The sequence below is a fragment of the Eublepharis macularius genome, chromosome 5, assembly GCF_028583425.1.
Source record: "Eublepharis macularius isolate TG4126 chromosome 5, MPM_Emac_v1.0, whole genome shotgun sequence".
Lineage (NCBI taxonomy): Eukaryota > Metazoa > Chordata > Lepidosauria > Squamata > Eublepharidae > Eublepharis > Eublepharis macularius.
In genome coordinates this window covers 13,307,614-13,321,744 of record NC_072794.1, presented here as the reverse complement: position 1 = coordinate 13,321,744, position 14,131 = coordinate 13,307,614, and the positions used below count along the sequence as shown (strand labels likewise).

The 14,131-nt window shown below is 49.5% G+C and overlaps 1 protein-coding gene across 4 annotated transcripts in view; it reads left to right on the top strand.

Moving 5' to 3' along the window:
- GATAD2A (GATA zinc finger domain containing 2A) overlaps nucleotides 1–14,131 on the top strand; it is a 71,242-nt gene that overhangs the window by 28,038 nt on the left and 29,073 nt on the right. For 3 of the 4 annotated variants that reach the window (XM_054981017.1, XM_054981015.1, XM_054981018.1), the window contains exon 2: nucleotides 10,682–10,750. The gene's annotated coding sequence lies outside the window, so the exon portion shown is untranslated. Of the gene's footprint in view, nucleotides 1–6,619; nucleotides 6,706–10,681; nucleotides 10,751–14,131 lie in introns of those variants that run through there. The other variant, XM_054981016.1, reaches the window with a different exon arrangement.

Here is a 14,131-nt window from a genome sequence, read left to right as displayed (position 1 = left end):
CAGTCCATTCTTTTTTGGATTTTTAAAATTTTTTAAACAGCAGCCTTGAAGGATTGGTGCCATTAGAGAAAGAGCAAAGAAAGTAAGTTTCCTCCGCACATCAGCTGGGGAAACTGACCTGTTCTCAGCCCTTCAACTCAGTCCATCAGCTAACGAAACTGACATGACCTCAGCCAATCAGCTGACGTGTCCAGTGGAAATGGGATGTTTTTCTTGTGCAATTTTTTTTAAAAAATGGACACCACTTTGATTCTACTCCCTCAAAGGGTAGAATTAAAGAATTGAAGCAGTACAGGGCCAGAACCGATGAATAAAGCAGGTCTGTCCTCATGGGTTGAATACACGGAAAGCCCATTGTAAAGTTCACCATGCGGAAGAGGCCGGGGTCACTGGGGGTGTGGTACGGCATCCCTCCATTTTCCTGGCTTAACCTGCCTCACTGTTTTTGTGAGGATCAAGAGGTGGTATGCGAGCTGATTATATCTCAGAGGTTATTAGGGAGCCAGGATGGTGTGGCGGTTAATGTTGCGTTAGGATCGGGTTCCCTTCTTGGCTGAACCTGGAGCCAGTCGCACATACCCACAGTCCTTGCTTCTTTGCATGGTTGCTGTGAGGATAGGAGAGGCTATCTTTTGTAGGAAGCAGGGCTTTTTTTCAGGGGGAATGCGGGGGAACAGAGTTCCGGAACCTCTTGAAAATGGTCACATGGCTGGTGGCCCCACCCCCTAATTGCCAGACAGAGGGGAGTTGAGATTGCCCTCCGCGCCGCTGGAGTGGTGCGGAGGGCAATCTCAACTCCCCTCTGTCTGGAGATCAGGGGGCGGGGCCACCAGCCATGTGACTATTTTCTCCAAGGGCAACTCACTGAGTTCCACCACCTCTTTTCCCAGAAAAAAGCCCTGGTAGGAAGGATAGCCTAAAAATGTGTGGTGGAGACAGACAACAGGCATCCAGTATGGGCCTTTTTTTGGTGCCCTTTATAGGCCTGAATTGCAAGGATACACACAACGACACACACAGGCGGAGGGCCTTGAGCCACTTCACCTGCTTGCCTGAGCCTTTTTTCCTGATCCTTATGTTCTTCATAGCTAGCATCTTACAATTTTCTGTATTTATTTACTTCATTTATACCCCACCTTTCTCCTCTCCATGGGGACCCAATGCAGCTTACATCATTCTCCTACTCTTCCTCACAACAAACTGGTACGTTAGGCTGAGAGGGTGTGACTGGCCCAAGGTCACCCAGCAAGCAGATCGGGGATGCAAAGCTGGGTTTCTCAGATCCTAATCCCACACTCTAGCCACTGGACCACACTGGCCAGAAGCCTGGCCTGCCTCCCAGAGGTGTTGTAAGCACTTGCAGAAGGTATTCTTGGAACATCCCTGTGAGGTAGAATGTGTCGATAGCGACTGGTCTAAGGACTGTGGGCGTCCTCTGCCTGAGACCCACATGGTCTCCTGGGTAGGCTGAGTACAAGCTTCAGACCGTTTCTCGCTCACCTGGGGAGAAGCGACATGTTCAAGCACCTGGTTTGCTGTGAATACTGCAGCATTAACTGCTGTGGCTGATCCCCCACCCCCCACCCCCGGCTGCCTCCCTCTTCTCTCAGCCTTGAGCCTTTTAAAGTATTTAAAAGTATCTGGTACCTGAAGAAGCGAGCTGTGGCTCACGAAAGCTCATACCCTGCCACAAATGTTGTCAGTCTCATAGGTACTACTGGACTCTTGCTCTTTTCTACTCATATCCAAAGCCATGGACAGCCTCTGTAGCCCAAGTCAGGCCTTGCTCCCAAGATCGCAGGGAGAAAGCCTGCGTCTCACCTCAAAGGGCCTCCGTTGCTCAGGATGGAGCAGTTTTTAGGCAGCTCCAGCTGCAGCGGTGGGGCTGGATACTGACCACCAGAAAGGAGCAGGGGCGGAGTCGAGATGTGGGAAAGAGACTAGGGATTGTGCTTTTTGTATTCCCTTGGCCACGTATATGGGCCTGCCTCCCCTTTAGGACTTAGGAACCTGCTGCTTTTCCTCTTTCCCTGGGTGGGCGGGGAGAGAAACTGCAAATGCCAGGATTCTAAATTCCACGTTTAGCACAGTGATGACCTGTAACAAAGAGTGAGTGGGCCACGTTATCTCTGGAAAGCATTGCGTATTAAACTCACACTGATGGGAAAAATGCGTTTGGAGGGCTGTGTGTGTGTATCAGGAGAGCCCCCCCTCTGCAAATGATGCAAAGCTGAATTATTCAAAAAGGGCTTTTTAACACAGATTAGGGGGCTGTATTGTAGGAAGATGATCTTAGAGAGATGCTTCAGTTGCGACTTAGAGACCGTAGACCTCTCCACTATGTTGCCTTATGCGCTACCTGTTGCCCAAGTATGTGCTACCTGTTCCTTTGAGTATGACCCTACTCGGTAGTGCTATGTTGTCTGATGTCAGTCCTAGGATTGCTTATGCTCTGTTTCAGCATTTCTTCAACTTTGTACAATGTTATATCTTTGCAAACTTGCATTTATTTACCCTATGGCATTGTTTATGGAAATGTCCTTGATTCTGACTGTGCTGATCTCACACTCTGTAATCCACCTTGAGTCTTAGTGAGACAGGTGGACTATAAATGACATAAATAAATACCTGTGTTCCTACCTCTGTACCTGTGGCCTTGCTGGTCTGGTAGCACTTTTATGACTCTTAGGCCTTCACCCACCCCTTGCCTGCCTTGGGGAGGGGGCCAGTGGCTCAGTGATAGAGCATCTGCTTGGCACGCAGAAGGTCCCAGGTTTGATCCCCGGCATCGCCAGTTTAAAGGGCTGGGTAGTAGGTGATGTGAAAGACCCCAACCTGAGACCCTGGAGAGCCACTGCCCGTCCGAATAGACAGTCCTGATCTTGCTGGATCAAGGATCTGATCTGGTATAAGGCAGCTTGTTTGTTTGTTTATTGTTTACTTTATTTACAGTCTGACTTTCTCCCCAGCGGGGACCGGAAGTGGCTTATGTCATTCTCTTTTTCATTTTATCCTCACAACAGCCCTGTGAGGTGGGTTAGGCGAAGAGTGTGTGATTGGCCCAAGATCGCCTAGCAAGCATCCAAGGCAGAGCGAGGATTCGAACCTGGGCTTCCCAGAGCCTACGCTGTAACCACTACGCCACACAGCTTCCTGCGTATTCATTCTGTCTTGCTGGTCTCGTTAGCACCCCCCGCTCCCCATCTTCCAGTAACCAAAGTCCTACTCTCGACCTTTTATCCATCGTGTTGCTTCCGTGTTGTTGTGGCCTGACTTCTCCATACGTTTTGTTCCTGGCACTTTTTAAAAAATTTTACCTGACGCGTGATCATGTTCCTATCAGTGGGCCGGTTTTCCTTTCCAAACAGATTTTTCTCTTTTCTGGTAAGTGAAGCAGCTTCTTCCTGTGGTTAACCATTTTATAGTGGTGGGGTGGGGTCAGAGAAGGAGAGATCTTATCTTTGAATTGAAAGCGGTGAGCTTTGTCGGAATGGTGGTAGTAGTGATGGCGGGGAGGGGACCTGGTCGTAAAGTGGGTGTGGCTTTCTATATTCAGGCCTGGGCCAGAGCCAGCGTAGTGTAGCAGTGACCAGTTTAAGGCCTCCTGTTGGGCGGCGCCTCGCTGGTGAGGGAAAATTCCTGGGCAATTTTAGATCTCAGCGCTGATGACCCTTTGGGCTGAAATGCTGGCTTCTGTTCCGGTGAAGTGAAAGGCAGGGTCTGGGTTCAGATCTTTGCTCAGACTTTGGGTGATCTTGGCCAGTCACTAGCTCGGTCTAACCTATCTCGCAGGGTTGTTGTGTGGGTAAATAGGCAGATCTCCAGTATAGCTGGGTATCTCAGCTGGGTGTGTGTGTTGAGTGACAGAACCTTGCTTCCTTCAAAAAAAATTATTTCATTTATACCCCACTTTTCTCCCTCATGAGGACCCAAAGCGGCTTACATAATTCTCCTTTCTTCCATTTTTTCGTCCCAACGATCCTGTGAGGTAGGTTAGGCTGAGAGAGTGTGACTGGTCTGAGGCTGACCAGCAAGCTTCCGTGGCAGAACGCGGACTCGAACCCAGCTCTCCCAGATCCTAGTCCATCACACCACACTGGCTCTTGCTCCTAAGAGTGTCTGCTTTCCATTCTTTTAAAGCAAGTTTGTAGTCTCGAAGATCGTGGCGTCAGTTTTAAAAGTACTTCTTGGCATCCACACAGCGCTCCAGCAGTGACCTGAAGCGGCTTTAAAAGGGGCAAATGGTGCTGAAGGAGCTGGAGGGATTGCCATCTCAAAAGGGTGCATTTTTAAGTCCGTCTTGGGGAATGCAGATTGGTACGCTCGCTATATTTTTAGATTGGAATGTGTGGCCTGGTGGCAGGTGTGAGTTGGATATACAAATCAGACTTACGCCTAGCCAGTCCTTGATCCTACTGGCTTCTCTGCCAGGGAGCAGCTCTCCGCGGTCTCAAGTGGAGGGAAGGGCCTTTCCTTTGTACCTGCTTCGCTGGAGATGTCCAGAGGGAGGGTTGAAGCTTGGCTCTTCTCCGTGCGTCACACGGGCTCTGCTGCCTCCCCAAAGACAGCCGTGTCTGGCATAACCAGATCTCTGTGGCCAGCGTCTCCCTTCTACCCTACAACGCCACCAAGGAAAGACTTTTCCCCACGGAAGTTGGAATGTGGCATTTCGTCCTGACCATATGAAACGATCTACATCCACCAGATGGGATTCCTTTCAGGCTGGAGGGTAAGGCGGGCTGTAAATCCCTTAGAGGAAGTTGTTTCGGAATGAGGAAAGCAGAATTCTGGGTGTTGGCTTGATTTTGAGTTGAGTGTGACTTTGGTTTGCCCTGATTTCCCCTCTGTCCCAGCGCACATGGCTGGCTTTCTGCATTTCCTGGTGGTGGTGGTGTGTGTGTGTGTGTTTTCCACCCAACACTTCAGTGGGTGCAAACTGGGACGCTTGCTCTTGGGGGTAGTGCAGGCCTAAACAGAAACAGATGCATGTGAGTTCATCTTCATTTGTTAGGCTGTGTTGTGTCCAAAACTTTGGTGCTGGTGATGAGTCCTTTCCCACGGCTCTTGTTCTGTTCAAAACAGGTATCGGGCCGGTGCTGCTGGACTTGTAACCATCAGCCAAGGGGAGAAACTTTCTCGCTCCTAAGTTTCATTCCTAAGTTTGTCCTTTGTGGCCAAAAAGCGGACGTCTTTAAAAAGAAAACTTTTGCAAAGAAGTTTGCTTGAGTTAAGTAGGCCATCCACACTTTTGCTAGCCCGTGAGCAAGTACGGTAGTCACATGTGTGGCACGCTGATGATCCCGATAGCTGAGAGGAGCAGCCATTCCAGTTTTTATTTGCTTTGTTTGGCTGCCTGGGGGCAATTCCGGGCTTGCCGCCGGCATGGCTGCCTCTCGGCTGGTACCTAATTAGGGTCTTCCTTCTGCTTTTTAATTTACCTCCAAGATGGTCTGCTCTTTGCTTTAAGGCAAACACAGTTTCACTGGGCTTTGAGGAGTCTGTTTAAGGCCGAAGCTTGTTTTTTTTTCCCCCACTGCAGGGAATGGGGGGGGGCAGTTCTAGGTTGCCCCAGTCTGTTCATTTGGAGGCAGCAACAGAGCACAGGAGCGCATGGCCTAAAACAAGAACTCTGCGGAAACTCAGGTTCGCCCGCAAGGTGGAGGGCATCTTGGGTTGAGGGGGAGGAGTCGCAAGATGTTGTCGCCAGGGAGAGAACGGACCTCATTTGGGACTCCTGCAAGAAATTATGCTGAGCACAGAGGGAACTCTTGAACGAGGCACCCGGTTCTTGACCAGGTTTGCTCTTGCTGCCGCTCCTCCTCTTTCGGAGCGTGGTTGTGTGTGCGGAGACGCCCTCCGGCTCCAGCCTCGCAGAGGCTTGCAACTTGCTCCTGCTAGCACGTTTCACAAAGCCCTTGCAACACGTCATTAAATCTGGGCCTAGCCCTTTAAGGGGGAGATCTGCCGCTGACTCCCATTGATAGGTACTGGTGCTTTCCTTGCAGCGAAGTAGAACCCCCAATTTGCGCGCACCTCTTGCTTTCTTCCTCTTCCTCCTCCCCAAGCCCAGCAGCGCAGGCCGACAGAGCTTGCGCCTTGGAGAACCCGACTCGAAGGGGAGCACACACACGCGCGCACCCCTGCGCACACTCCACTTGCTACTGGTCCACTTCTCCTGGAAGTTCAGGGGACAGGGAATTCTCCCAGCTCCTTTTTGACTGTCCTGGGCAAGTGAGAAGGATTGAGAGATGGGGCAGTGGGTCCCCCCCGTTGTGATCTGGGGGGGGGGCTGAGTTAGTCACCCCCTGGACCCAGTCCTGCAGCCCCAGCGGCATCTCCCTGACAATTGGTTCGACTTGTGAATGTTCGGCTCTGCTGCGTCCTCTGTTTTCCACACCCTGCCAAGTCTGTCTTTGTGCCTCTTCTGCCAGGAATGGCACTCAAGGGAGGGGGGGGGAATCTTCCCAGCTGGCTGCCTTGATTCCTGCCTCTTTGAATCCGATCCCTTCTCTCTCTCTCTCTGGAGTCCTAAGGTCATCCCAGCGAGTGCTCCGGAAGCATAAGCCAGCTTAGAGGGGCACCAGCCGGCCTCTTTTATTGGTTCGTGCGGAGGAGGAAGCTTTTTCCAAGAATCTCCCTCCCTGACTTTGGGGAACGCCCCCTAGAAGGAGCTTTCGGTCTCTGATGTGACACTTGAATGCATAGGTAACCCGATCGGTTTCTTTGGGGGCTTGGTGGGGGGGCAGCAATCTGTTCCTTCCAAAGAGAGAGAGCTTAGTCTTTCGCCCTCTCTTCTTAGAGGAGAGTTCTTGGCTGGCGTTTCTTTTGCGGGAGAAGTTGACACCGAGTTAGAGAGAGGGAAGCTACTGGACTGCCGCTCTGCCGGGAAGAGGAGGCGTGGAAGCTCGGAAGCGGGGCCTCTCACTCTGCCTGGTGGCTTCTCCATTGTAAGCTGCGTGGAGGTCAGGAGGAAGGGAGCGGAGCCAGCTTTTGAAGAGACCCGCTCAGCGGGGAGTCTGGTGGCCAGGAGGCTCCTTCCCGCAGCGCCCCCCCCCCCCCCCCAGATTCTCAACTCTTGCTCTCGGGTCTTGGGAAGGGCCTCTCTGCTTTCAGCCTCTGCTTTGGGAGGGGCAGAGCTGCGATGCCACTTGTTTTAAAACTGTGGTGTGTTAAAAATCAAAGGGGGGGGGGACATAGGATTGAGATTTATTGAACAGACAAGTGGGGCAGGTGTTCATGTAAAGAAAATTATCTATGTCCTGTATAGGTTTTTGCAAATGGGCAGAAATCCACCATTTACAGGGGGTGGGGGCAGGAAGGGGGAGAGTGATGCAGTTCACTTTAAGTCTTGCCACCTGACCACTTGGAAATGCTGCCTTTGGAAAATCCCCCCCCCCCCCAATCCTTGAAATCCTTTTACCACCTTGGCTAGAAGCACACTGTCTTCATACTGGCAGATCTCAGCATGTTGAGTTCTGTGCCATGTTTAAATTTGGGGGATGTGCGCATATGACTCTGTCTTGCGTGCTAGTTCAGAGAGTCTAACATTGGTTAAACTAGCAAAGTACCTGTGGGGTGGGGTATGTGCCTTATACTGCACTTGGCTTATTTGGAGCCATACTCTTGGATCTCCCAGCCTAGTATTGTCGACTCTGATTGACAGCTGCTCCCCAGGATCTCGACAATGTCTGTCCCTTACACACTTGCTACCTGAGATTCTTTAACTGGAGATTGAGCCTGGGACTTTCTGTGCGCATTAATATGTTGTTAGGTTTTTATTGTATTTTAACAGTATATTTGCTGGAAGCCGCCCTGAAGCCGCTTGCGAGAAGGGCGGGGCATAAGTTAAATTAAATAAATAAAGCTAGCGCTGCCTATTGCTTCTCTGTACGATTAGTTGCTCTGGTTTCAATTCCTTCAATTCAGCATATTTAGGGGTCCAGCTCCTGTGCTAGGTTTGAGTGCTCATTTGCTCCCAATGCAGATATGGAGCAGCAATACCTACCCACGGAGGAGGATCCCTGCTGCAACTCTGTATGAGATACTGTTCCTGGGGGTGGCTTATTCCAGTATAAGTGTGTGTCCAGGACGGTGCCTTATGAAGAAACAAGGGCAGTTGAGGTGTAGGGTGTGTGTGTGATTCTTCTGAGAGCTGATAGTTCTTACTCTTCTGCTCTAAAAGTAAATCTTTTCCATGCGCGAGTTAAAAGGGCCTCAAGAGCATGGAAAGTGCTGGCTGCTTCCGATTTCTGAATATTTCTGAAGCCGCTTTATCCTTGGACACTCTATCCCTGCATTATCTGTTTTGGCTGGCAGCAGCTTTCCAGGAGTTGGCAAAGGAGGGAATTGGACCTGGGGCCTTCCGCTTGCGATACCGGGAAGGGGGGGTTCTGCCTGTTGAATGAGGGGCTGTGCAGTACAGGATCTGTGCCATTGGCTATGATTTAGCCCCATACCAGCATCTTTTGTGAGCTACTGCTGTGTCTTCTTCCCCAGGGAAGGACTAAGGTTTAAGAGTGGTTAGTGGGTAGTGATTCTCCTGAGCTTGGAAGGAGCAGGCAGCTGGTGAGGAGGCATCCTGCATGTTTAGAATACTGAGCAGAAGAGCACTGTTTAAATGCTCTGTACAGCAGCCTTGCAGGGCAGGCCATGAGTGGAGCAGCTGTGTGATTTTTTTTTTTAATTGCGTGCAACCAAATTGTCACATATCAGTAAGCATGTAGTTTCATGTTCCCCAGAACACCTTGTTGGGCCAGCTGTTTAATACTATGAGAAGGGGATGGGGGAGCAGAAGATGGTGCTTCAGGGCCCTGATAGAGAAAAGCCCCCAAGTCTGCAGTTTTTTGACAGCCTTGAAAAGGAGACACTGGCTGGCTTGAATTTGATGGTGGTGGGTGCAAGATGAGTACAGCCTGAAAGCTGTTCATCGCTGACCCTGCTCCCTTGGAGGATACGAAAGCCAACAATGGATCAAATCCCTTCCCAGCAGATTTGAACAGGCAGGTTCCTTTCAAGGGAGAGAGCGGAAGGAAAAGTTGGGAGTCGTTGGATTAACGAAGCTGGAGATCCCGAATGGATCCACTGGAGCATTTCCGCAGATGGAAAAATTCCTGCCTGTAGAATGCAACTATCTTGCCCCCCAACACACACACTGCACTGCAGCCCATAATCTCTCCCCGCCCTCAATGATGGGGAGGCATTTTGTGCTGCAGGAGGATGGGGGGAGTCAAGAAAGTTACATGCTGTGCGCGGAAGTCCTTCTATTTATAAAAGTACTTGGATAGATCAAGATCCTTAATTTTTTAAGGAGTTGAACTAAGTAAAAAGTTGGCTGAAGGCACACATAGTAGTGTTACCTATTTTATTCTGTGCTTTTTTAATACCCCACCTTTTGCCACAGTGGAGACCATTATTCTCCTTTCTTCCATTTTATCCTTACAACAACCCTGTGAGGTAGATGGTTGAGAGTGTATGACTCGCCCAAGTGAGTTTCCATAGCAGAGTGGGAACATGAACCTGAGCCTGACACTAAACATTGTGCAACACTGTATGAAGGGCTTGTTACCCCCCACCTCCCTCACATAAGCAAAGATCTGGCAAAAGATCATCTCCCTCCCAATGGAGAACTTCTGAATTTGGGATTTTCCCGAATAAACCAAAAGTGTTGGAAGACACGCTGGCTGTAATGGACCGACCGGACCTTTTGGTCTTCTGTAGGTGTCTGAGCCCCTAACTTTCCCTGTTAAAATACGATACCACAGACTGCTTTTGAAACTCCAGCTCGGTAACAAAAGGGGTTTGATTAGTTCCTAGGATACTGGCCTCTCTTTCTTCAGCAGAGCCAAGCTTTCCTGATAGCTCCTGCAAAGTTTTGTGATTAATTGACTGTAAAGTTTTCTTCAACTGAAGAAAACTTAACAGCAGCAAAACCCAGATAATTCATTTATTTGATTTTTTTTGTTGTAGCGCACATCAGGTCAGGTTGTGGGAATTTGGTTTTCCTTTTGCATTAGCTCTTCCAGTTGCCCTAGGTTGAAAATTCCCATAAATTAGAGATGTTAGAGACTTCTGTGTATGCGTAAAGCTTTTGGCCCTTCAAAAAATGAATATATGAATAAGATTGACTTAATATGGTAAGAAATTTTATGCCACATGGAACAAACAATGTGAAAGATTTAGGTTTTATTATTTTGTTGGTATAATAATGGCCTAAAACCATACTGTATTAAATAGTGGGGGGAGTGCCCTCAAGTCATGGCTGGCATGGCAAAGGGTTTTCGTGGCAAAAGACTAACAGAGGTGGTTTGCCATTGCCTGCCTCTGCAACCCTGGTCTTCATTGGAGGTATCCCATCCAATTACTAACCAAGACCAACCCTGCTTAGCTTCCAAGATCTTATGAGATCAGGCTCACCTGGGTATCCAAGTCAAGGTATATTAAATAGTAGCACACAGTATACTGGGATAAAGTATAGGGAGCAGAAGTCCTTGAGGTAGACTTTTTTTTCCTATTTCCTTTTCTTATTTATGGTCATCTTGTCTCACGGATTATTGTGTAAATAATCTGGTTTAATGTGTCCCCTTATTTGTATTCTGCCTGACTCGCTGTGATTGTAACCATTTTTTCTTCTTAAAACAAAATTCCCGTAAATCACCCAGAATATCTTCTGTTTTCTCCGCAGGTTCCTTGCTGCCGGCTCCCCTCGATCCAGAGGACGCGGATCTTTAGAACTCATGAGTGTCTCTGACAGGTAAGAGCCCCCTGTGAAGAGCTGGGGTTTTAATGTGCCTAGTGTTGTATGCAGTCCCGGTGCAGTGGAACCTCCATGTTCTGAGGTAGTCTATCTGAGTACGAAATGTAGGATGTATGGAGGGCATACATCTTCTTTATGGGCTGCTTGTGGGATTCCTGGAGACATCCGGTGGGCTAAGGTGGACTTCCTTGGCCTGATCCAAGAGGACTCCTTTTTGAAGGAACAAGAGAGTTCCCTTGAATGGGATGGGGTTTATCTATCTCCTTGTTTATTGGCGGAGGAGGTAACTTTGCCATTCTTAGCCCCCCCCCCCCCCCGGCATTCGAGACATCTGAAATAGTAGCCATTATCACGGATGGCGTGAGATGGGATTGTGGGGGGAGGACCTGCCGTCAGTGCATATTGATTTTGGCAGTGTAGTGGAGCTTCTGTGCTCTCGCACTTCTCTCCAAATGCCAGTTGTAGGGCACTGCCTAGAGGCCAACAACAGGGGTGGAGTGCCTTCATGCCCTGTTTGCGGGCAGCTGTGAACCAGACTAGGTGCCCCCATTTTCTGAGCTTGGACCCTTTTTGGAAGGAGCATGAATTGGCAGGAGGAGGCACGCTTTGTGGGCCGGTTGTGGGCTATTTGGGAACCGGGGGTGGGGGTGGGGTAGCAGGCTGTAGGATTGCGGAGCCCTGGGTTCAGATCTTACCACCACCATAATCTCCGAGCTCCTCCAGTTTCTTTAGCCCAGTTGCCCTCTCCCAACCTAGCCTACCTAGGAGATCGCCTCCCCCAAACTCCGTGGTGTGCGAGCAGGATACAGGGCTGACAAACCAGGCCACAACTGGGATCGGAAGAGTAGGGCAGCTTTCCCTGCTGCCTTGTGCCAAGTTTTTGAGTCTTGGGATCAGCCTTTCATCCTCTGGTAGGGTTCAGTCTAGGGTTGAAGCTGCAGGCTTTTGGCTGGGGGTCTTTGTGACTTTGCGGGGAGGAGTTTTGGATGTGTGTAAAGGCCCCAGTTCCAGGAGGCTCTTTCCTGGTGCAGGCATGCTGGAGATTTTTTCTTGATTTTTTTGAGGGGTTGAACAGTGAAGGTAGGACAAACAATCCGGCATTGAAGCTTTGAGAAGTCTCTGGAGGGAGGGGTATGCAGCTGTCAGATGGGAGGTATCTCAAAAAGTCCAGCAGGGCATGTGGGTTCGTGCTGCAGCAGTGGGTTGAGAAGCAGTCCAGAAAGCCTCGAACCGAGCCCAGGAGATCAACTCAAGTGCAATATATGGGGAAGAGGGCAGAGCCAAGAGACGACGCTTCACATCTGAGGCTCCTGTTTCACAATCCTGCTGGCTTATTTTAATTTTTGAAGGGTTTCCGAACTTTAGTTCTGCTGCACCCTGCCTCTCTCTGCAGCCAGGAATTGCGGGTAAAGATAGGTTAGAGACCACCACCTCCTTTCCAATTGAAGGGCCCTCAGCCCCTTTGATTGGATTCCCTTGGCTCTTGCTGGCAGCTCGCCTGTAGGTGTTCAGCCGGGTTCAGATGCTGCAGGCCCTAATATGCAGCTACACCTGCCACCCCAAAAGGAGGATCCTTGATGGGGGGCGTGATAGAGCTGTGGCAGCCACCGTTTTGACAAGCAGGCCTCCAGCAGCCTTCTGATACAGCGGCAGACGCACCTCAGTCAGGGTAAGGCTAGAGAAAGATCCTGGCTGGGACTGCTTTGTACGAAATGGGAAAGCACTCTAAGCGTGCTCAGAAGCACCCTCTTCAGCCAGTGCAAACATAGACAAATCCCGTATGTGAAACGTACAGGGTTAGAGTTTGCGTCGTTGAATTCAGAAGTTGAGCCCTGATCCTGTTGGAAGGGAAGCCTTGTGGGCAACCGCACCTAGGGCAGAAATTCAGTGGGTGAGGCAGTTATAAGGCTGAATGTATTAGAGCTGCAACTATTGAATTTCTGCCTGCCACGCTCTGGTTAAAGACATTGCATATGCTGCTTCAAGCCAGGTGCTGAAAAGCTATCTCCTGGCAGAATGGCCAGCTATTAACTTTCAACTGTACTCCTGAACATTCCTCCTATGTTAAAAAAAAACACTCCCTGCAAGTAGAAAGCTAGCATTTTCCTTCCTTAGAGACCGACAAGATTTTTCAAGGGTGTAAGCTTTTGAGAGTCAAAGCTCCCTTCTTCAGATACCTGAACTCTCAAAAGCTTCTACCCTTGAAAAACCTTGTTGGTCTCTAAGGTGCCATCGCACCCAAATCCTGCTGTCAGACCAACCCAGCTATCTACCTGAAACATTTTTTCTTGATGCTAGCCTTCTGCTTGCAAGGAAGCATAGTTCCCTGCATGAAGCTGTATTCGAAAATGCAAATCTGATGTAGGGCCCCATCTCTTCGGCTGCTTCATTTTATTGCTCTTGTAGCACAAGCTTAACCCTAGAGAAATTCTGTTCCATCTTATTTGTGAGTCGTCGTCAGACTAGGCTTTAACTTCGTTGACTGCGAACTTCACAGGGGTGACGCCTGCAGACTTATACGGCATCTGCGTTGTTACCTGATCTATATAATTGTAAAACTGTTTGCAGAAGAAGTTGCGTCTGGCTTCCGTGTGATTGAGCAATGGCGTCCAGGATGTGGGTCTGTGTGATGGGAGGGAGCCTTGCCCCGATGCTGTCACACAGAGTGTGCCCCTTGCACTGTAGAAATTATGGCATGGGAGTGTGGTTTCATGGAGCTCGCCTTTGCCTCTGGGCTTCCGGGGCAGGATTGGTGCAGGTGGGAAAGGGGGCCACATGCTTCGTCTGCCTTCATGTGCGTGCCCCCAACCCCCCTCCATATTTCCCTACCAATAAAAAAAAATCCAGATTTTCAAAAGCAACTTTTTCTCCCTTTCAGACGACTCTGCGGCTTTTAATTTTTTTAAAAATAAAAGTTTACATTTCAAAAGGTAAACACACACACAGGGGAAAAAACTCCTGTTGAACTATATTTTTTTTGCAAAAAAAAATCCCCCAGCGAGGCCAGTAGGGCTTTTTAAACCTTCCCCTCCCCCCTCCCAAAGATTAGGCCTGTGAAGAGCAGTTCATTCATCCCATGAGTGAACTGGTGACTGACAAGGGGAGTGCGGCACACAAAGGGTTAAGGTCTGCCATTTTGTTATGTAACACCCTTAATGGACATATCGGTGAGTGGCATGAACATGGCAGGGCTTAACCCTTTGCGTGCTGCAGCCTAAGCCCTTCCAGCTAGGCCTCTCCTTCAAGTCTCTTGTTTATTTTATTTTATTTTATTTTATTTTTTAAATTCCAAAAATAAGTTGCTTTCCCCCCTGCTTCAGGCAGCAAGTTCATTCTGTGTCCCCCACCCCTCACCTTGCGTGTGTGTTGAACTTGGCC